General features: G+C 35.7%; 1 long non-coding RNA gene across 1 annotated transcript in view; it reads right to left on the reverse strand.

The window, feature by feature from the left end:
• Window positions 1–7,218: 7,218 nt before the first annotated feature.
• Window positions 7,219–23,595, reverse strand: part of LOC136105751 (uncharacterized) — a 30,631-nt gene continuing 14,254 nt past the window's right edge. Inside the window, exons 2-3 of the long non-coding RNA XR_010652036.2 lie at window positions 10,240–10,607; window positions 7,219–8,174 (exon numbers count right to left, since the gene is read on the reverse strand). This is a non-coding gene — a long non-coding RNA (uncharacterized lncRNA). The remainder of the gene's footprint in view (window positions 8,175–10,239; window positions 10,608–23,595) is intronic.

The raw sequence follows: 23,595 nt of genomic DNA on the forward strand, positions 1-23,595 counted from the left end.
AAAGCAATGTGTTTCATCTGCTTACTAGTAATTTCCATTTTATGCTTTTTGATTTTCACAGGTCCTGGTCTCTCTCCTTCAGACGAGTAATGTATGAGACAGAATGATATGTCTGATATAATGAATATGGGGCTGTTCCACAGACTGAGACTTGGCAACCTGTTGATAAACTGCTTTTACAATAGGTTCTCTAAAATGAAGAAAAACAAGCAAGAAAAATAAATGACAGGTAAAAATATAGACCATACTAGATATCCCTCAGAGGTTTAGTATGTACCAAATTATTTTACTGAGAAATTCTCAGCTGTACAAGTAGATCTTAATTTCTTCCAGTTTGTGCACTTTTTCTGTATATGCGGCAGCTGAGTTAGTTTTGTATTTCTGATGCAGAATTCAGATCAGATATTTTGATGTCTGTCCAAGGCCATAAGAAAGGAGGAGTGTGATTGTGCTCTGTGTGCATGCATATCCAGATACACCACAGTTTGATATACAATATTTAATACAGTATGAATGTTACCTTTCTCTGCATATATTGATAACTGAATGGCTGCTGGCAATTATTCTTCAAATAGTGGAGAACTTTTGTTTTGGGAAAGGTTTCTTATATAATTCAGTTGTTTTTATAGCTGCTCAGTGCTTCAGGATGAAAATAGATCAGGACTCTGGCAGATATTTTAAAACAGAAATACAAACCAAGTTTTCTTCATGTTCCTGTCCTGGGGCTGGATAGGTTACAACAGTAGGAGAGAAATACTCAGAAGCAGTCCTGCCACTGTCTACTGACCTGAATACAACAAATCAGGAACCATGCCAGTATTCTTATTTCTGTGCCCTTTCCTTACTCCCCCACCCCTCAGGAAAATAAAATATTTGCTAAAAATCCCCAAACAAACAAAAGCAAAACCCAGAAAGTTATACAATTGTAATGTATCCCCTCCTCCTGTGGTGTGTTTCTTTGAGCTTTAGACTAGTAGACAGCAGTGCAGCAGCAGTTTTAGCACACAAATGTCTTTATCAGTTAAAGTAAGCCATATGATAGGAGCAACACAGTATGCCAGAAATCCTTACAGTCAAACAGGAAAAAACTATCCAGAGAGAGAAAAAAAACACAAGCACAGAGTAACAGAAGCTTCACTGTCTTTCTTGGATTATCAAGGATCTGTGTGGTGGGAAAGAAATATGCAGGAAAAATGTATTTAAAAATCACACTTCAGATTATTCCAAAACTGAAGTAACTTTCAATTTATTTTTTTTTTTTTTCAAACCCCCTCCCCAAGATTTCTCTGCTGAGTCTGTTGCTGAAAATGTAAGAAGGCATAGTTTTTCTTTTAGTTACATTGCTGTCCCTTTTTGAATATCCTTTGCAATTTGTGCTTCAGAATCTAAGCTTTCATTAAAAAACAATATTTGTAGCACAGATGGCAATGAAGATAACCATGAAAACATCAACTGAGTACAAACCAGGACAGTGATGACTTTCATATATTGTCAACAGCTTGAAACAATAGCTCTGAAAAAAAAACCTAGTGGTGGATGTTCTGGCCCATTTGTCTCTATGCCTGATTAACCCCTGCTATGTCTAAACTGAGGGACCCAAGGACACCTTCAAGAAAAGAGGTCCGGATGAACATGCAAAATATGTTTTCAACCCAATATAAGGTATGTCCAAGTCTCTCCCCTCTTCCCTTCCCCATGCTCTGCTCTCTACAGTGACTCAGGTGTACAAGTCAGATGAGATCAGTGGTGTGCTCCAAGAAGTTCTGTGATCTGGATGATCCTGTGACAAGGCTGCAGGGAATACACCTGTAGGACTTCTTAACACAGACTCTTAACCCTCAGCCTGATGCCCCTTATTCTCAAGTACAAGGAAGTTTTAACTCTGAATTTTAATACGACAAGTTTTCTCTGTCAGTAACAGCTTTGCCCTACACAGGATAATATTTTTAGTATAGTTTAGATTGTGGTTTTAAATAGATGCATCTAGCTCATTTACACATGGAAATGGATTTAGTATGCAATATACAGTAAAACAAATAAGTATTGCAGGCATAATTACACAGAAATCCACCACCAGCACCCCAATAGTTTTTGTTGTTGTTGTTTGTTTTGTTTGTTTTTGTTGTTGCTGTTCTTGGTGGTGGTGGTGGGTGTTTTTGTTTTTTGTGGAAAGATGTGTTGTTCTGTGTTGTGTACGTTATTTCACTAACTAGAGAAGTTCTGGTAGCAACGAAGATCTCTGGGGCAACCCCTCCCCTGCTTCTGTTCTCCTTAAGTGCTGTGATGCTCAAGAAAAGAATTACAGGGATAAGCCAGGCAAAAACTTAAACCAGGACAGCTGTTGCAGAAAGATTTTAAGGGGCAAAGAACAGAGTTCATCTCTCAGCAGATTTCTGGGGGGTAGTTGGTCTTAATTCTATTTTTTTATTGCAGATTACATAGACAGTATCCTGTCCCTGAAGTAACGGGCTGTGGATTCCTTCCCTCCAGCCCACAGTGCTCAACATGACCCTAAATGTCTAACTTCTCTTTCTTTTATTATTTTTCATCCTATTATCTACCTCCTCACAATCATTCCCAGTAAGAAATGTAAAATAACAAATCAGGAAATAAAAACACCAGTCAGAGAACAAACAAAACCAAAAAACCACCAAACTCTCACAATAAAACACAGTGGAGCCGATCTTCCTGCTTTTATGCTTACCTCTTTCTCTTTTTTAGCTTCCTTGTCTTGACTGTAAGTGCAGCAGACCTTTCATTCTGCTTGCACAGAGCCCAGGATAATGTTTGTTTGTTTGTTTGGTTGTTTTTTGTTTGTTTTTTTGTTTGTTTGTTTGTTTGTTTGTTTTAATTCCTAAGGATGCTGATAGAGAGTGTAATAAAATAGAAACATTAGGACTCCACTGATAATCCTCTGTGAAGGAATATTCATCTGATTTCATAATCCAAACAATTTAGCCTTTGGCCCATTTATTTTTACAGGGAAAAAAAAAAAAAAAACAACAGTAATTAAAATTCCAGCTCCACATTTACAAATACAGCGGGAGAATGTTCTAATAAAAAGTCATTTTTTTCCTACAAAACCTGGATGCAATCCAGAATCCAAAAGTTCAATATTCCTCTTAACAGCTTTACAATGCAATGATCTGCTGTCAGTGCAAATATCTAATATCAGACACTATAGAAATGACATAAAATAAGCTTAATTTCACAAATGATGACAGCATGTGGAAAGCTGCAGTGACTTTAATGTTTCTGTATTAACTCCCACATATATGTGTATACATACATATGTACGTACGTATATAACATACACACACACACACACAAAAAAAGGAGAAAGTGATGACATTCAGACATTCTTGTCTATATATAAATGTATGTCTATACATATGATACACAAATATACTGCATTGTTTTATATTTGACTTTATAAACTTACTGCATAAACTTGCTATAAAATTTGGCATTTTGAAAAGGAAGGCACAACTCCTCTAGAAAAAGATAATTTTGCATTTTGAAGTTGTCATACCAGAAGTAAGCCACAGTGTTCAGATTGCAAACATGTCCACTAAGAAAAATAGCAACAACAAAACAACACCCAGTAATAAAAGTCTATTTCAACAATCAGTTAGGTACAAATGAATTTTGATCTTCCCCTAGTCTATTTAATTGTAGAAAAAAATAAGTAAAAAAATTAATGAATAAATATGGTAGTGACTCATAAATTAAATGTTGAGAAGGACTGGTGTCCACCTTTTCTTTTTTATTTGTTTTTCCTATGGATCTTGGTTTCCACAAGTAGCAGTGACCTGCTTCATGTAGCTACTTGGCTTAACTTCCCATAAAAAAAAATGTTTGTCCTTAAGAAAGATAATGAAACTGTTTCCTCCAATAGTAACTTATTTTTCTATGGCTTACATGATAAGCCAAATCTGACCTGACAGCATCCTTGCAAAGCTTCTTTGAAGTACTGAAATACAGATTATAGTTGGAGTGTGTGTGAGTTTTTTTATGAAGAAGGTATTAGGATTTTCACTTTTCATCTTTGTTTTAGAATTACTCTCTTGACAAAGTCTGTATGAACTGTCTTCAGATGCTTCAGCATGTTTGTCAGACCACTGCACAGCAATGCAAAGCATATTAATTCTTAGCAAAAGCGTTTTTGTCTCCAAGGAACATCAGGACACCTTCTGTCCTGTAATTAAACTAAACCTGCCCTTGGATCTGTTCATCCGAGCTGGTGCCATCTTCTGACTGACAGTCCTGTGGTGATGTATTGGTGCGATGCATCGTCAAAGTAAGGTGCTGTGATGATGTATAACCAGAAGGATGGGGGGGGCAGGTTTGGTTTAATTGTGGCACCGAAGACGGAGCTCAGGTCTTGCCCAGGGCCATGTGGCTATGCTGATCCCACAGGCGTCTTAGTGCTGCTATCAACAGGGCACAAAGCAAAGGGAAGAAGTGTATGATAGAGTCACTAACGGTATGAAAGCACGCACCTTGTTACAGGTAAGACAGTGGGGTTTGTATGAGCCATACAAACAGGCTGGGCAGTTTACATTTCTCTACAAGACCTTTGTTTGTACAAGGTTGGAATTAGATATTAATGCAGGTTAAGAGAAGAGTCACACACCTTTTTTAGAGATTAATCAGCTTTGAGAAAGAATAATGTCCATTCCCTTCACCAAATGAACATTTCCGTATTTGGCAAAAACAAACAACCACCACCAACAAAAGAACAACAAAACCACCTACAGATTTTCTTCTAGTTAGGGTATTTCATCTTCTTTCTGTTTGAATCCACCATTTATTGGGATCGAGGGATCTCTCTCTATTTCGGGAACACAGTGTCTTTTACTTTTCCCTTTTCTGATATGAAGTATTAATTGCCAATGATCTATTCAACACAGTATGCCGTAGAATTAAATTCAGCATTTAGGAAAGCAGATCTATTTGAGGACCAGCTTTTAAGCACATGATTGACTGTAAGCATGTGCTTAAGTCAATAAACTTTAATGAGGCAATGCTTAATGGCTTTCTTCAATCAGACCAAAGGTAGTCTGTGTTGACAGTTTACAGCTTTAAGCTTAGACACTAACATTATTTTGAGATTTACATATCCTCTTTAAATACAGCAGTATTTAAATAAGCTTTCACAATCAATACGTACTCTAATATGTGAATTTTAATGTTTTAAATTATGCAACCAAAAAATGTTTAAAAATGCTTAAGTAACTTTCATATTAATAGACTTTGTGTCCAGTGTCTAGTTTAAACTAAAACACTCAAACTTTTGTTTTGGTGAATCACACTATATGATAACAGATTATAAACCCACTTGGTTATATATATTTTCGCCTCCTCTCTCCTTCTCATACATTGACTACATATTTTTTGGAAGAGTTACAGTTACTTAAGTCCAAGATAGCATTTTCATGCTATATCGCAGTGCTCTTTTTAAACAGACCCATAACGAAAAGAGGACAATTTTGTTTTTCTTACAAGTAATAAAACTAAAATGAGTGCATTACTAAGATCTAGCAGGATAAATTATCTGTCCGATACTAAACTATGTTTTCAAGACCTATTTTTTAATATCTCGTTTTCTCTGCACATTTAAATTCACCATTACAAGTACCAACCTATACACAGTACTGTTAATTTGTGTGGGATGTCTGTAAGTTACAAGAAGATAGAAATCATCTTAAAATGCAAAAATTTAACCTTATCTATAGCTTTGTGAATGGCATACTGAGAATAAAATTCAATGTATTATTTGTTTGTGATTAACATTTTTTAATTGTATTCCAGCTCTTTTGCAGATATTCACACTATTTAAATACCCCTTCACTAAAGGTAGCTCCTTGAACTGATCTATTATGACACAACACTTGACTCCTGTCTCCCTCTCCTCTAACATTACACTAATTTTTAAGTGCAGCTTGGGGCTCCTGTAAAGGGTTGCCACCTGGGCACTGCATTGAGAGGTATCACAGTAACTTCTCTTTCCATTTCTTCTCTCTAATACCTGGTGCAGTGTTGTGGGACCATAAAAAACATGACCTTGATGCACCAACCCATTACCTTTCCCCACTTCTTTCTTATGTGATATGGGGCATCATATCTGGGGAGGTGGCAAGCTTTGTTGGTTTCTTTATTCTAAAATTTCTGAAGATTTAAAAAAGCACAGTGCCATATTTTGTTTAAACATGCAAGACAGATATTATTTTTCTGAAATGTACTGAAATAATATCTCCAGCTTAGTTGCAATTTTAGTAAGCTATCTGGCCTGCTCCTTATATCCCTTATGTAACTCAGCTTAAGCATCTTAATGAACTTCAGTGTTAACCTAAAAGCTTAAAGAAAACAATGCAGACAGGGAAGCCAAAACCTGAATAAAATCGTTCAGAATGAAGTACATTCACTTTGCTTTTTCCTACAAACACTGTCTGTACAGTTTACAGGCGAATTACAGGTATACATAGGCTACAAGCATTTAGGGCCTTTCGACATACTATAAGTTTGCAAAAGCAATTGCTCACCTAGGGAAAACTCATTACTGGTAAACAATCCCATTTTAAGATCTCTAAGGAGGTAAACTACCCAGAAACAACACCTAGGTAATAGCTACCTATTTATCTGCTACGCTGGAAACTTGCTTGCCTTTTTTTTTTCTTTTTTTTTTTCTTTTTTTTCCCCAATACATTTTCTAGCTGAGCCTCATAGTTAGGTTAATTAGGAGTTAGACATGCTGCAAATTAAAATCTGACATCTGAAGCTGTTTTGAACTCTCAGATTCCCAGGGACCAGGCATGTTTGTTTGTATAGGCTCTCTTCTCATTCCTTAAATGTCCTTTACAAAAGGTTAAGATTTACTAGTTGGCGATACAGCATATGTTGAATAGTTTCATTATTCTTTGTTTTCAGATAGAATATTTTGTGTATGAGGAGCTTGGTAATTTCCTATGTTTTAATTCTGATGGCTTCAGTTTTCACTTTGCTGGAATTAGTTTGTGGTTTGTTTTGTTTTGTTTTGTTTGTGTTTTGTTTTATTTTTGCTTTTTTCCTGATCTGTGACCTTTAGATTTAACATATTTCCTGATTTTATGGTGTAACCAAATGAAAATAAGGAAAAATGCTTATATATCTTGTTTTCTTAATAATTTTCTGAACTAAATAAAACCAATTCAGAAGACACATGGCACATTACTGCTGTTTTAATGGTCAAGTGTTTTAATAATTTAATCAGTAATAATGGTGTAAGGGTTTCTTTTCCTTTGAGAATCCTCTGGGAAGTCCACGAGGGCCATGCCCATCACTATGGAAAATGCAATATTTACCTATTCAGGAACAGCTTCCAGGTGCAAATCTGTATGTATCTACCTTATTATGAAGTTATATAGAAGAGGAAAAAAAAAATTGCAAAGGAAAAGGAAAAAGAAAAACAAAAAAAGGAGGGAGCAAACTTCAAGTGTAAATAAAAATCCAAGAAAAAATGAAACTTGCTTGTAAGTCGAGGAATCTGCAAGCAGTTCATAAAGAAGAGAAATTGCAGGCTATGGATACTGTTTTCTCAATGAATTTGATGTATGATAACATCGATATCAGTATAAGAGATCATTTCTAAACATATAATTTAAGATTATTTATTAACATCATATCCAGTGTCATGTGAATACATATTTTTGAGAAATGTAAGATCCCAATCCCTGTACATGGTACCCATATTTAACTACCTAAGAAGCAAACAAACCCAGGAAAAATAGTATCAATAATAGTTTATGATTTATTTCATTTTATTTTTTGTGTCACTGAGACAGTTTATATTCATAATAGGCTTCATTCCTGAGTTAAAGGTGCTTTTTAAACAGCTAGTGATCACCAGTATTTTATTTAAACCATGCTATAGCTGTAATTTGAAAGGAACCTCTTCTCTTTAAATGTGTATACACACTTTAAAAAAAGAGAGTTGACCCACATACTGCAGGTAACCTTACCATAACTATAATTTGCAAGAGAGCTGATACTTAGCCCTGGAACGTGCATTCATACGGTTTAGTCTGAATATTAATCCCAACCCAAGGCTTCTCAAAAATACAAATGTACTTCTTCCCTCAGTGTTCCTTCTTCTTTTCAGGTTCAGTCATTTCCCCTTTCATACTTAAACGCCTCTAGGAAAAAGAAAAATATTAGCTTATCAGGTTTATGAAAGTCTGATAAATAAACTGAAAATAATTAAGCAGAGATGTATTGGCACACACACACAAATAACACAAAGAGAAGTAGAAAAGAACTAGGAAAGAAGATAAATCTCTACAGGATTAAAAGAAGGACATTGCAGCTCTTGCCTTAAGAAGTATGTTTAGTTTAACATGTCAGTCAGAAGACTCATCAAGTTTTACTTTGGTCTTTGAAATAAGCCAGGTGATTACCATGAATAAGAGGCTGTTTGACTTCTAAAGTGTATTTTCTAGGTAGCTCAATGATCAGAATGAAGCAAGCTTCCTTCAAAATGGCAGAGACAACAGGAAAGCTTATCGCTTTGTCTCCTACATGGGATGCCTCTTGCGAGTAAGATAAAGCTAATCAAAGCCTCAAGCAGCTTTGGCAGGAGAGAGCAAATTAAGCATACAGAAATCACTGAGTGGTCTTGTCTTTGTAAGCAGGAATGACTTGTCGTGTGCTTTTATATTTTAATTGAAATGAAACACACAGATACTGTGTGCAGCAGTGAAAAAATTGACTGTAATGAACGAGTCAAATCTTGTGTGGTCTTAGAGGTTTGTCTAAGACTGATAAATATTACCTAAGGGATTTTTAACTTTTGTTTTTCTCTGTTCTTGCCATTTAAAATGAAATTGTTTCCATATCAATAAATAAATGTGTTCTCCAGGGCATACGTGATTTTCATTCACCTCCACTACACTGTCCATTTTCACAATGGATTGGCTGACCATACAATTCTGATATTCAAATCCGAGTTTCCAGAAGTGATATTGAGCTGCTTTGAGTTGTCATAGCGATTGCATTTCTGTAAGAGATAAGTAGGTTTCAAATTCCTAAATAATGTTGCATCAGGAGTGTTTTAGAAACTATAATGGAGCTATAAGACTCAGTATTCAGAATTGTTGTATTGGAATGATCACATCATTTATGAAAACACATACCTAGATGTCCTTGACTATTTATGACAGCAGTAATGAGAGCAAACACAGCCAGCCTCAATTTAAACATGAATAAATATGAACCTCTCTGACATCAACTGTCCTTCCTTTGACAGTTTCACTATATAGTGACTAAAGAAAACATAATACTATTCCAGATCAGATTTCATCTTAAAAAAAAAAATCTGGCTCTTTAGTGTCAGTGCAGAGGAGCTAAAGATGGTATAAAATAATAAAACACTTTTATTACTTCCTGCTTTTCAGCAACTGGAAATAAAGTTGAAGCTGTCTGGTGTGGCAGGTCTTGTAACTACACTGCTGATGCATATTGCAAAAATGGCAACGGTGTTACATACATACCCACAATAGGCACATATTTAATATAGATCATGATGTTGGCATGAATCATGTCTGAATTATATGTGAATGATCAGCCAAGTTTGTATTTTGTATGTTGACATCACAGAGGGATAAGAGCCACTAGAGTTCAGCACACCTGTAGTCTCCAACATTATCTGGAAGGGTCTGCCTTTCTTCATTGACTAACTTCGGTGACTAACTTATTCGCACAGGCACCTGTAACTAGATAGTTTTAATTGTCTTTTCACTTACTACAAATCCACACTTAAAGAATTAATTTTATATACCTATTTGATCTGTGTTTTCCAGGTCATTTGGAGACCTTGTCTAATTTCACATGGCATATTGCATTGATCCATGTTAATTAGAGGTCAGCCTCCAGGTCTGTTTAAATATTCATTGAAAAGAAATTTTAGGGACAAATATATCACTTCAAGTTACCTTCTACTACTTCTTGGGTTCTTCATTGCAGTAATGGCTTCAGCATTACCTTAACAGTGTAATATCTGTGTCAGCGTCAAACACTAACACTGCTGCTGAGGAAATGTCTTGCTCCCCCTGCTTTGTCATTGCATACTAGATTCACAGCTTATGCACTCAGGGCCCTGAGATCTTTAGAGCCTGCTAAAGTTAGACTGATCTTCGGAAACACAGCCCCTTGGAAAACAGCTTTGTAACCCCATATTATCACTTGTTTTCCTCTTTTCTTTACCTTGACGTGCTTGGCATCCCACGGGATCCTAATTTGAGAGAGGGTGAATTGTAGCCCCTACTCTGTCTTTCCTCCAATTGCATGTTTAGGTCCCTCTGAAGCAGTAGTTTCAGGCAACCCTTTCCAGAAGTCTCCTGGTCCTCCCTGTGCCTTCTCATGACAAGGGGTCTTTAAATCTTCATTGTCTTCAAAGCATATTTTTTCAGTGGAACTTCCAGTGCGTCAAGCTTTGGGTATCAATAAAAGATATTAATTTTCCGTCACAACACTATGCTCTCCGATATGTAACTTCTATATTCCGAAGGTTCAGTCAGCTGCCACTCCTTTCTGCTATGCCCCGTAAGTTCAAGTAATTCTGAATTATAGTTCTAGAAGAGGAAACACAGAGTTGTGACACAATGTATTATTTTTGCTCTGTAAAGAACTCTGTTACATGGTTTACATTATTAAGTGGTTATGTGCATAATGCATACCTGGTTCTCGTACTTTTTAATCCTTTTTTGTCCTTCAGTACTGGAAGTTTAGATTTTTGTGCTCTGAAGTTAATTTGTGTATTTTTCTCAAGGTGAAACTGAACGAATTCTGAAATTTTTTCTGTGGTTTGTGGTTTGGGGTCTTTTTTTTTTTTTTTTTTTTCTTCTGGCAAGGCTAGAAATATTTGGCAATCAGCTTAGGATATAATACATTTGCTGCTGAAATAATTGATACATATCAACTTTATACATAAAACATGGTAAAAGCCCATCAGCTATACTGTGCAGTCAGGAGATTAAAAATAAAAAAAAAAAAAATTGCTAAAAAGTTGATTGGCAAAAATGTCCTAGTTATTCAAATAGTTTGTACCAGTGTATTCTCAATGACAACTAAGCTCTTTAAAAAGTCTTATTTTCTTTGATAGAAAACCTCTTTAAAGAGGAGTTTGAATGTTACATATCTAAATTTTGTTTTTGAAGATTTTTAAAATGTTTACTCATTTGAAACATTGCATCTAAACTAGTAGAAGCAAGCAACTTATAAAATCATACAAGTACAACAGTGAATCAAAATATAATCTTAAGAGACTTGACATTAAAAAATGTTGTTATCTACCTAAATTCATAAAATTAAGCATAAAGTGTGTAGATGACTATGTGTATGTTTAAGTTTATGTGTATTCAATCCCACTGTGTTTTACAAATACTGAGCAGTACCATACAATTTATCCTAAAGGAATTCTTGCACATATAATGAAAAAGAGTAATATAAACAATTTCTTAGATAATTATCATCAATATGGCAATACCTATTCGAACTAAAAACATTGTTCTACTGACCTGTGGTTACTTACACCTAGATGGTGTATTGCATCCTTTTGCTTGTGCTTGAACTAATAGCACCAGAAATAATAGACATATGTCAGAAACCTGTCACCTTAATGATATACAAATAATATTTAAAATACATTCTTCTCTGAATTCTGAAGAAATAATTTTTCCTATGCGTACTTAGAGGTTGAGTAAAAGTGAATACGAAAGTTTTATATCTTACAGGAGTTCTTAGAAATGCACACACACCCTAGGAGTGATACACTAAAGGTGAGATAATTGAACGACTAGAACTAGCTGGAATCATTAAATCATTATTTCCTTAAGAACTGAACTACAAACAGTACTAAGTTGTTCCTATGGAACCAAACTGATTCTTGGCCAGTTTCTGATGAGAACAGAATCATGACAAACTCACACATTTATCAAACACAAATTTCAATTTGCATTCCTGAATATCCAAAATGAATATTGGCTAGACAACCAAGAAGAATAATAGAATCATAGAATATCTCAAGTTGTAAAGGAGTCAAATATCTTTGAATCCAACTCCCTACTCCTCACAGGACTACCTGAAACTCAACCATATGACTAAGGGAGTTGTCCAGATGCTCCTTGAACTCTGATGGGCTGGGTGTCATGACCGTTTCCCTGGTGAGCTTACTCCAGTGACTAACCATCCTCTGAGAGAAGAAACTTTTCCTAATGTTTAATCTGAACTTCCCTTGGTGTGGCTTCATTCTATTTTCTCGTGTCCTATCTCACTGGTCATCAGAGAGAGGAGATAAGCACCTCCCCCTCTGCTGCCTGTCTTGAAGGAGTTGTAGACTATGATGAAGTCACCCCTCAGCCTTCTCTACTTTAAGCTGAACAAACCAAGTGACCTCAAATTCTCATTGTAAGTCTCAACCTCAAGACCTTTCATCATCTTGATTGCTATCCTCTGGACCCACTCTAATAGTTCAATATCTTCTTATAGAGTACTCGAGGCAGGGCCATGCCAGTGCAGTGTAGAATGGGACAATCACCTCCCTTGACTGGCTAGCTATGCCATTCTTGATGCAACCCAGGACATGGTTGGCCTTTTTTGCTGCCAGGACACACTGTTAATTCATATACAACTTTTCACCAACCCAAACTCTCAGATCACTTTCCAGAGGACTGCTATCCAGTCTCTCATCCCCTAGTTTGTATGTATAAGCACAATTACCCTATCACAGGTGCAGAATCTGGCATTTGTTCTCATTAAAAGAATAAAAATATTGGGATGATCACCTTTACATAAAATGAGTAGTTCAGAGTAGATGGTAGATTTATCTTGATTATACTTAGAGGCAAGAAATTCCTAAGCAAAAAAAAAGGCAACTCAGAAGAAACTTTCTCTTAGCTTTCCTCATTCTTTTATTCCAGGATACTTGAATCATTAATTATAAATACTCTGGGAGTAAAATTCAGCACAGTCATTTTAAGCAACCATTGTAGCATGAATTGAAAGTTACCTTCAGAGTTCCTGTTTCTTAATGGATTCTAAAAAAAAAAAGTCTAAACATCTGGTTCATGCACAGGTCTTTGTATTACAGAAGTCTAGAACTGGTTGTGATGAAACCTTGCTTTTTAGTTTCTGTTCAGATACTTAGAGCATATCAGAAATTGCTTTCAGGTTGTGTCAAAGGATATTGCAGCCCATTTGGGATGGCAACAGAAAAAGAAATACCAAGAATAACAGTAGATTTTTACAACTGAAATTTACTAGTACTCAAACTTTGTTCTACTCTTTACAAGAATTATCAGAAAACAAGTGGGATTGTTATTAATATTACAAGATCTGTGATCCTGTAGATTTTCATAGCTTGCAGTCATCACACATTCACTGCAGTCTCCAAATCCACTTATTAGGCATAATTCAGGTATATGCTTATTTGTCTTAATCTCTACTTTGTATAAGTGTATTATTATTATTATTATTAGAATTATTAAATAATTAAATTCAACTGTATGTAATTCCTGCGGTAAAAGAAAACACAAAGGGAAGGAAGGGTGAAAATGTATCCAAATACAAATTTTATCCTTTTCCAGTCACTTTTTTGGTCTTCTACATTAAATGATGTTAACCCTTGAGGAGGGGGGTGTTAAGTCCATCAATCCAATATACTGTTACATAACTAATTAATACTAGTGGTGGAGCTGTGAACTCACCAGACTAAGCTTTTACATTTAAAATATCACAAGCTTTCACCACCCTGAAAAAGGAATAAAACACATTTATTACTAATGGGAAAGCCAGAGCTGATCATCCTTTTCTAATTCCTAAAGAAGGAATGTCGGATTTAATTTACACGAAGAAAAGGACTTGTTCATCTGTACTCTATTTGACATTTGCATCTCCTCTTTCAGCAGCCTGAGGTCCAGTGGAAATGGTAGAAATGGTAGAGTTATTATAAGAACACTAATAATTCCGAGATCTTAAAAAACAGAAGAAGGTTTATATTCTCTAGTGGCACTGACACAAGGGGCAGCTGAAGCACCAGTAAGAATAGCCTAAGGGGGGCCCTTTTTTGGTGGTGTTTTTAAAGAAAGCATTTGGGTTTTGTCATTTGGCACAAAACCAATGAATTAGGGAGGAACTTTTGCTAAAAGTAGTCAATTAACTGCTGGTTTCTGTATGAGAAAATCAAACTAGATAGCTGGACCTCTTAACCAGTCCAATCTACAGAATATGACAAGTGTAGTGTGACTGAAATACTGCCGTCTACGACTTGTTCCTTTGTCCAGCTTACTTTGAACTCAAATTTCAAAACCCAGTGATGTCAGCGGTAGTCTTCTTATCTTACCCCTTGCATATACAGAGCTATTGCTGCATTCAAAAGTAGGAAGGCTGCAGAAAAAGTATATCCTGTGAAAACCCTGAAACTTTCATGATGGTTAAAAAACAGCCAGGGAGAGGGATCTGAGTGGAGAGACCTGGGGGCCAAGACGTGCTTGTGACAGGAAATTTCTGCCCTATGAAATTTTTCAGGTAATTAATTCAGGTCATGGAGCACGATGTCACCTGAAAGTTTGGTATATTCGCACTGCTGTACTCTGAGAATTGATATTTCTTTGAAAAATGTCCACAAGGCCGATAGAAAGCAAATGACATTCATAAATCTAAACAGAGGGTGATAAAAACACAAAGCTCAGCTTTTAATAAGCAGGGATTTCCATCTGGTAGTTCTTCTGCTGACATTACAGGTGTGTCTGCTGCAGAGGCACAATTTTACTATCCCCAGGATTTCTTCCCATCACATATATATATCTCTATCGATTCAGAGCAGAGTAAATTACCAGAAACTTGCATCAAATCATTTACCAAAAGGGTAACAGTTCCATAGCACTGAAAATGTACTAACAAAATGAATAAGAAGAAAAATGCACAGGCAGGCTTGGACATTGTATTCTGTAAGAGCTGTAAGTTTACTTCAGCTGCTGCAAATAGATTCTTGTATGGTCCTATTTCATTGAAATGTAAACCACATGTTCGAATTACATGGCCAGAGGGATCTATAGAGTGCTCAGGTGCTAATTTATAGAAGCCTCAGTTGCAGCTTAAAACATTATTCAGATTCTGATGTAGCACCAAACTAATGACAGGAAAGAACTTGTCAAGAAAGTATACTAGAGGTGACATGTTCCTTTCATTGTATCTTCACAAAAACCCCAGTAGTCATGAATCAGAATGTCTAATGCCTAAATTTGGGGGGGGGGGGGGGGGGGGGGGGGGGCGCAGAAATATATATACATACAATTTCTAAAAGGAAATTCGGAAAAAAGATCAGTTTCACCCCAGTTTCATTTTGTGCTACAAAATTCAACTGATTGTGCCTTATTTTGGATACATTTCTTGTGTCAAAGTAAGAACAAGCCCTAACATCACATTTCAAATTAAATCTGATTATAATCACAATAGAAATAAAGAACTTTTCCAAATTAGTCTTTTTGAGGCTTTTCCTTAAAAAAAAAAAAAAAAAAAGAGACAGACTGTTCTGAATAATAAAAACACACTTTGTGTGATATTGAAACTATTTACAGAAATGGAGATGAAAAAGAGAACCTGAATATCAATATTTTAAAAATTTATTTACAGTCTTTCAAATTACAACTGGTAAATTAGATTACTCTTTTTTATAGATATCAAAGAAAAACTCTGAAAAATGAGATTACATGCACTAGCTATTCCACACTGTGCCGATACAAGACCACGATACACTGCACTGTGAAAGCTCTAAGCAGCCATAAAATAGCCACAGAACATAGTTGTTGAAATTCTCCATCAGAACTATTTAATTAATTGTCTCAATCAGTCACTGATAAGAGACCTTTCCCATTAGCACAGACTAACCCTTTCTCTGAGAAAAGAGACAGGTTCGTTTACAATTTTCACGAGAGCATCTAAAAGCTGTGACCAGACCTAAATTTACTAGACACAAACATTTCAGTATTTAATTTTGACTGACAATCCCCTCAAGTCAGTTAGCAAGTAATTATGCTCCCTAGTGTTGATCAAAAATAGGACACAGCCTGGTTCTGGAAAAAAGATATCTGTATAACAAGATTTTTATTTTACGTGAATGTTCTGGAATAATTGTTCAGAAGTTATTACATTTTAAAATGTTATTACTGTGATCAAATATTACAGCATCAGTCCATTATTCTAAATTATATAACTTTGAGGACAACTTTGTGCAAGTACAGTCACGACATATGTCCAATATCTAGATTTACATGTAATCCCATATGCATTTCAATAACAGTGTGTCCTTCAAATGAACAAGTAAAATATTAATGTGATTTGTACACTGCTTTGTTTTTTTCTTAAATTATTTAAATTTATGACATGAGTGAGAAAAAAAAAAAAAGAAACACATATTTTGCTTTCTTGGCTAAAGTACATAGTTTATACATAACAGTGAGTTTCATTCAGGACAGATGAGAGGTTCCCATTTTATTTTTTGATTAGCTCTAGTCTTTGGCCTTAATTTGTTGAATATTGGGATGATTTGCAGTTTTTTTCTCTGGCAGGTCCTTTTTCAAAGTTTTTTGAAGTCAAGGGAACTATGTCAACTGAGTTTAGTCCAGTTCCTAAACACAGCTAATATCTACACATGTCCTTTCACAGGGCTTGCAGGGGAAGGACATAAGAAAATTACATTGTGTAATTGCAAATGTTACAATTAGTACAAATACTTCAAACATTACTGACAGTTTAGAAAATGCCTGCAGTTCTCCCATTGTTCAAATAACTGTATGAAACTTTTTTTTATTCAATAAATATACATAGACTGGAAGATATTTTGCAATATCCATCTATTCTACAGAAGCAGAGCTACAACTTCACACATTTTAAAAAAATTCATTTCACTGACTATAAAACTGTTTAAATGAACTTGTTATGGAACTAAACAGAGACTGGATTATTTCTTATTTCACTGACAGAGATTAGTAAACTGCTTGGTAATTGATTGACAAACCTACCCTGGTGTTCCTATGAGATGCTTAGCTATATTTATTTTTTTCAGTTCCTCTGTTTTCCAAGAAAAGAGATCTCTATGAAATTTTCTTAAACAATTCAGTTGTCTGAGATGTTTGTTCTGAGACATTTTTCTTTTACTCTTGCTTTTCCTACTGCTTGTGTTAGAATTATTTGATCCCAAATTAAACAGAGAAATGTAACACAAGAAAATGTTCCTCTTCTTCACAAATGATTGCAGTGGCAATTCACAGTAGCATGTGTACCATTCCTATCAGATTATATTTTAAAGTACATAAAAAACCTTGACAAGATCTAAGAATAATTTATTATGTAGATAAGCAATATTATTTTTATATACTGATAAATGTGGGTAGCCAGTCAGGAGACTGCCCATTTTTTAAACGTAATTCAGGTTTTTGTGACTTTACCTGGCTGCAGCTAGTTGATTCAGAATGCTGTATGAAATACACAGCTTAGTTCAAATTTTGTTAAAGTGAACTTTAAACCTCTGAATTGTTTATGGAACAAACAAGAAGGGAAAATTAATCAGAGAGGTGTGTTTGAACTTCAGTTTCACTCTGGAGCCCAGCAGTGGCTAACATGAAGTCTGGTGTTCACAGTCTGAAAATGAGCCCTCCTGTTGAAGTTGTGTCTTCCTTAAACGCAAAGTAAGCAAGATATTTCCTGCTGAAAATAGCTTCCTGTAGGCTATGCAAAAAAACTATCAGGAGTCCTGGGAAGACAATTCAGAATGTCGGTCTCCATAAAGGGAATAATCTCTCTTAAATTTCCAAAGAGCTCTGCAACTTCTCTAATCTTGTCAATCGTGCTTCCTGTTTGGTCAGTGAGGAGATAAATTCCAGTCAACAAGTGCAATGGTAATTAAGAGTTACTCTCTACTTGATGGAGAAAAACTTCATTTCTAAGGCAATGAAGGGATCCTGAAATAAGTGGGATGTCTTGGGGTTCTGATCCTCTTTTTTTTTTTTTTTTTTTAATTCCAGAGACCTACTGAAGTACTGAGTTGGGATACAAGATTTGCCTAGCAACAGCATCTCCATCAGTATCTCCTAGATCTGAAGTTCCTGCTTTCTAAAAAGGTTTTGTGTGTTTGGTGTGCATTCACAAGGAACAACACATGATAATCAAACTCTGATTCAGCTATCTCCATTACAAGAAGAAGTACAGCTCACTATTTCACTGAAGTATATCATAGGGGGATGAAGAGATTGAGAGCAGCAATGTGGAGAAGGACTTGAGGGTACTGGTAGATGAAAAATTGGATGTGAGTCAGCTATGTGTGCTTTCAGCCCAGGAGGCCAGTCACATCTTGGGTTGCATGAAAAGCAGTGCTGCCAGGTCAAGGAAGGCGATTCTGCCCCTCTGCTCTTGTGAGATCCCACATGGAGTACTGCATCCAGCTCTGAAGTCCTCAGTACAGGAAAGACATGGACCTATTGAAAAGGGACCAGAGGAGGACCACTAAGATGATTAGAGGGATGGAACATCTCCCCTATGAGGACAGTCTGAGAGAGTTGGGGTTGTTCAACCTGGAGAAGAGAAGGCTCCAGGGAGACCTTATTGTAGCTTTTCAGTACTTAAAGTGGCTTATAAGAAAGATGGGGACAGACTTTTTAACAGGGCCTGTTACCATAGTACAAGGCCTAATGGTTTTAAAAGAAAGGAGGGGAGATTCAGGCTAGATATGAGGAAGAATTTTTTTTGTGATGAAGGTAGTGAAACATTGTCACAGGTTGCCCACAGAGGCAGTAGGTGCCCCATCCCTGGAAACATTCAAAATCAGGTTGGACAGGGCTCTGGACAACCTGTTCTAGTTGAAGATGTTCATGGTCATTGAAGAGTGATTGAACTAGATGACCTTTGAAGGTGCCTTCCAACCAAATTAATTCTATGATTCTATGATTCTACAACTCTATGAATGTACGTGGGTTCTTACTTGAAGGTCCATTGATTGGAGTCCTGCAAACCTCATAGCTCAAGCCAAATGTGAGAGAACAGTAAATGTTGCTGATAAGCAAAGGTCTTTCTCCCTTACACTAATTAACTCAGCTTGAGTGTATGCCATTTTAAGCACTCAAAATAGTGACTTAGAACTCTCAAAAAATGAGCCAAAAAGTTAAATAAAAATTTTGCGTCAGTATGTATCAAATACTCAAGGGTCCAGGTTTTTTTGTCTTTTTTTTTTTTTTAAGAGTTTTGAGGTATCAGTGACATTGTCACAAGTATAATTGTCTTCAAAAGACAATGCATTGACAAAAAAGAGGAAAGAAAGTGCAAATATTTGTCCCACTTGCCTACTCACTGCAGCCACCTCCCAGATCAGTAAACCTGCATCTTTTTTTTTTTTTTTTCTTTTATGAAATGAACTATCTACAGAAAGCCATCCTGTTACTAATGTTGGGGGATTGAATAATGCTTCTGATTTCTCACATTCCTGTCATTTTTGACAATTCCCTAAACACCTTCAAAAAACACTGGAAAATGACTTGCTCTGTGCATGTTTTAGGCTTAGTTTTCACTTCTGTCTCCATTACTCCAGGAAAACAGATTTTGCTACCAGTTCAGTCAGCTAACCAAAGTGCTAAGAAACTTTGGGGGTTCTGCATTCTCTTCTTCTATGGCTATCATACACAAAAAAAAATTGTTTTCATTTACAGTTACCAAAGTGCCATATGCCCTTCCCCTATCCAGCTTAGGCAAGAAGACCAGCAAGTACTGTGTCATATTCTGAACAGGTAAATTCTGAGAAGGTTTCTTTACTTGCCATTTCTTTTAAGACACTGATTGTGTGTGTGTGTGTGTATATGTGTAGCAGTCTGATAATTAAATGAAAAATAATAATGTATATAAATGAATTATTTTTTTCTAGACTTTATTTTTTTAATCAAAATATAGTAAAACATGGTGAGTGTTAAAGTATATTATAGTAATAAAACCTTTTATATCAATCTCTGAGCAAGTTCCAATGAAGCTGTCACAGTCTATCATGTTCCAGAGTAGCTGTTAGGGTCTATTATGTCAATTATCACACACATCAATGTCAGATTGTTCTTTTTGGCTTCTTTTTTTTTAATATATTAACATTAAAAATAAAAATAAGAAGAGCCTGGATTGCTCAGGGTGTTGAAATGCATTGGAGAGCCTTTCACTTGGAGGTTACACAATGAAATATAACTCAGGTCACTGGTAGCTGAAAATTGCTGTTCAGTGATGTGCATAAAAGGGTCTGAAAAAAACAACTCTGAAGTATTGAAGTTAGTGTAAGTGCTGAAAATTGCTTCGTTTATTACAAAATTAAGTCATTACTTTAGTTTCCAGCAGTTTATATTGCATCTGGATACACACTACTAGTGTTGACATTAATTACATGTCTTCACTGAACAAGTACATATATAGTCATGGATCCAGTGGTCTTCTCAAGTATCATAAAGATAATAAGTATGAGACTTCTTTATGAGAAAAGATTAAAAATTTATTTTCACCATTAGAAAGTGCAACTGAGATGAGTATGGTAATGGCCTATAAGTCACAAAGTGAATAATAGTATTCTTTTTCCTGTAATTAGTAGTTTACACAGTGGAAGTCAAAGACAAAATAGGCTGAAAATACAAAATTTCCACAAGGAGACAGATAAATTCAAATTCACTGATCAAGGAATTAAATCCACAGTAATATAAAGGCAACTATAGTCTCAGTATATCCCAAACAGATAAATGTCAGAAGCTGGAAAAGTATTCTCCTGATATCTACTACTAGTCTTTTGAAAGATCAGATCATAGAATAGAATTATCTTCAGTTTTGTGACTCAAATGTTCTTATAATGGTGTTGCTATAAATGATGACAGATTCTCACCTCTAATCTTCCTTTTGTGACAATGGTTAAACCAGTTTGCACATTGCTATGGAATTACTGAACTGCCATGGTCTCGGTGATATAGAAAAAGCCACAACAGCCAGTTAAAGGATATTTTTTATCTCATCCAAAGATAAACATCTAAAACTGGTGAGAAGAATCATGACCTAGAAGTAAATATTTATCTCTTTGATTATAATATTAGTTAGATTTAACTAGCAAAGCAAGAAATGGTTCCCTTGAGAGCTTTAACATATCCAGGATATTTCCATGAAGGTAAACACATATGAAACAATACATGCAGAATACTCATGTCTTTTGGCATGAGTGATGGAGGTTAGGTAGGCTACAACAGAACATCTCAAACACACCAATGTACAGACAACTGATATGACCTTAGAACATCCGAACAGATCTGATAGGGGTGATAGTCATTTAAATGCAGGCATATAGTGATTTTTATTTGTATTGTATCATATCAGGCCTAATACTCAGCTTTGTACCAGAGTGTATGGGTCTTCATCAATTTTGTGCCTACCTAGGTGGCCTCTGCATGCCTTCAATATGCTAGAAAACTTCAAGTGGCACTAAATTCTTATGTTTAACCAACTGAATCCTTCCCCAGATGTCAACATACGTATTGGTAATGTTTGAAGTTAGGTTAAGTGAATCCAAGCACTAATGATTAAGGACAGGTGAAATAACCCCATGTTTTGAGTTGTTGATCATTCATCTCCTGTATCAGTCTCCAAGGTCTTACAAAGGCAGTGCATGTAGTATTCCTATCTAGTAGAACAAAATCTTTTTGATGAAATCCTACCCCACTAAAATCAACGACACACCTCCCTCAGATTTCTGTAGGTTGTTCTTTCTTTAGTTGTCAGTTGAGGCACAAGGTAACAACTAAAACACCTCAAGTATAGCTTTTCCTTTTTACACACCTTGAATTGGGAAAACAATCTAGTATTGTTAGACAAAACCAGCACTCAAGTTCAATTTTTGCTTGTACAGTACCATATTAATAATAATAATGCTATGAAAATTTTGTGACAAGTTCATGAAAGTTATGCTTCAGGAATGTCCCCAAATCAGTCAGGTAACAGGGACACGGCCATTTAAACACTCTATAAGAGAATATTTCTGTCTTCTTAATTTTTTTAATAAAATTCTCTTTTTTAACAATCAGCCTTGCAGAAGTAGGATAGATGATGGTGAAATTGTTGTTCAGTCTTTTCTGCAGGTGATCACAAATATTACAGCTATACTCACTACTTGGCTTAAGAGAAAAGGATTCTTGTCTTTCCCCACCAAATCACAGAAAGGAAAGCATAGTATTGCCTTTTTTGTTTCATTTAATGCTTAAAATCTACTTTCCTCTTCTTGTACATAGTGTAATGTGACAATTATGTGACACATTAAAAAATATATATATATATGACAATGCTTGCCCTGTATCCAAATTTGAAGGGATCTGCAGTCATTTCAAATAGGAAACCTGCTATTAGCTCACACAATGGATTCCTCAGCTGAAAAGAAGACATAAATTGGAGTGAATCAAGCATTCACTGCCAGCAGAACTGCTGCTTGTGTTCACTGATGAGATGTAAATGTGCTTAGCTAGAGTATAGCATCAGAAGAGGACCATGAAATTATAATACAGAGATTGTAATGAGAATGGGTTAATTTGTAGCATTTCTTATTCTAATTATGGTATTTGACATACGGGAATAAAACCATTTTCAGCCATTTTCTTTTCTTGTTACTATCCCTTATTACAAGAATGAGAAACAACAGCAATCTGCATGCTTCTCTCTTCTGTGAAATACAGTAGCATGCTGCACTGCTTTGACCCTTTCAATGTTCTGCATAGGTAATTTGAGAGAAGACAGTCCAGTTATGGTCTCAACAAAGAGCATTTAATGAATCCAGGAAAAGTATAATTTGCATGGAAATAGGGTGAATTATTTTTTTAAGTGCACAAGAATGTAACGGGTGAAAAAGAAAATACAAACAAAAAACCAACAATAAAACCCCAAAAACTAGAAAACAGAAGCAGCACAACATTCCTCCATCTCTAACACAATTCTTTTAATGAGAATTAACATCTGTATGAACTTAAACTATTCTCAGAGTGTTGGGATGCTAGTTTCATCTTGCGGTTTGTAAATTATCTATGCATATATATTCTGTTTGTAAGAGAGATGTCCAGCTGGTGAAAACTGTCCTGTTCCACACAATTCAGATATTAATTGATTATTTTGATAGAAAATAACTATATAGAGGTTAAGATACTTGCCTCTCAGTCTAAACGGAGGCATTTTCAGGCCTACAGATTCTGCATTTTCTAACAGCTACAAAACCATGTCTGTGAAGAACTCTGCTGGTTTCACTGAAAATGAGTTAATTTTCTTCATGCAGGTAGAAAACTTTCTTTTTTTTCATAGCTACCATGGTCATTATTTGGACTTAGTTTGAGAACAAGAGATAACACCAGCACAGAGTCAATGTTTTTAATTGCTATTATCTGAGAACCAAGGATGTTCTGTGCACTCTGCCCACAGGTGTGAGGCATCGAGGAAGGGGGGCATGGATGGGGCAGAGCTTGACTGACATCCAGACTGATCAATAAGAATATTCCATCCCATTAGCATCATGCTTCATATTTCAGG

The sequence above is a fragment of the Patagioenas fasciata genome, chromosome 1, assembly GCF_037038585.1.
Source record: "Patagioenas fasciata isolate bPatFas1 chromosome 1, bPatFas1.hap1, whole genome shotgun sequence".
In the NCBI taxonomy this organism is placed as follows: Eukaryota; Metazoa; Chordata; class Aves; order Columbiformes; family Columbidae; genus Patagioenas; species Patagioenas fasciata.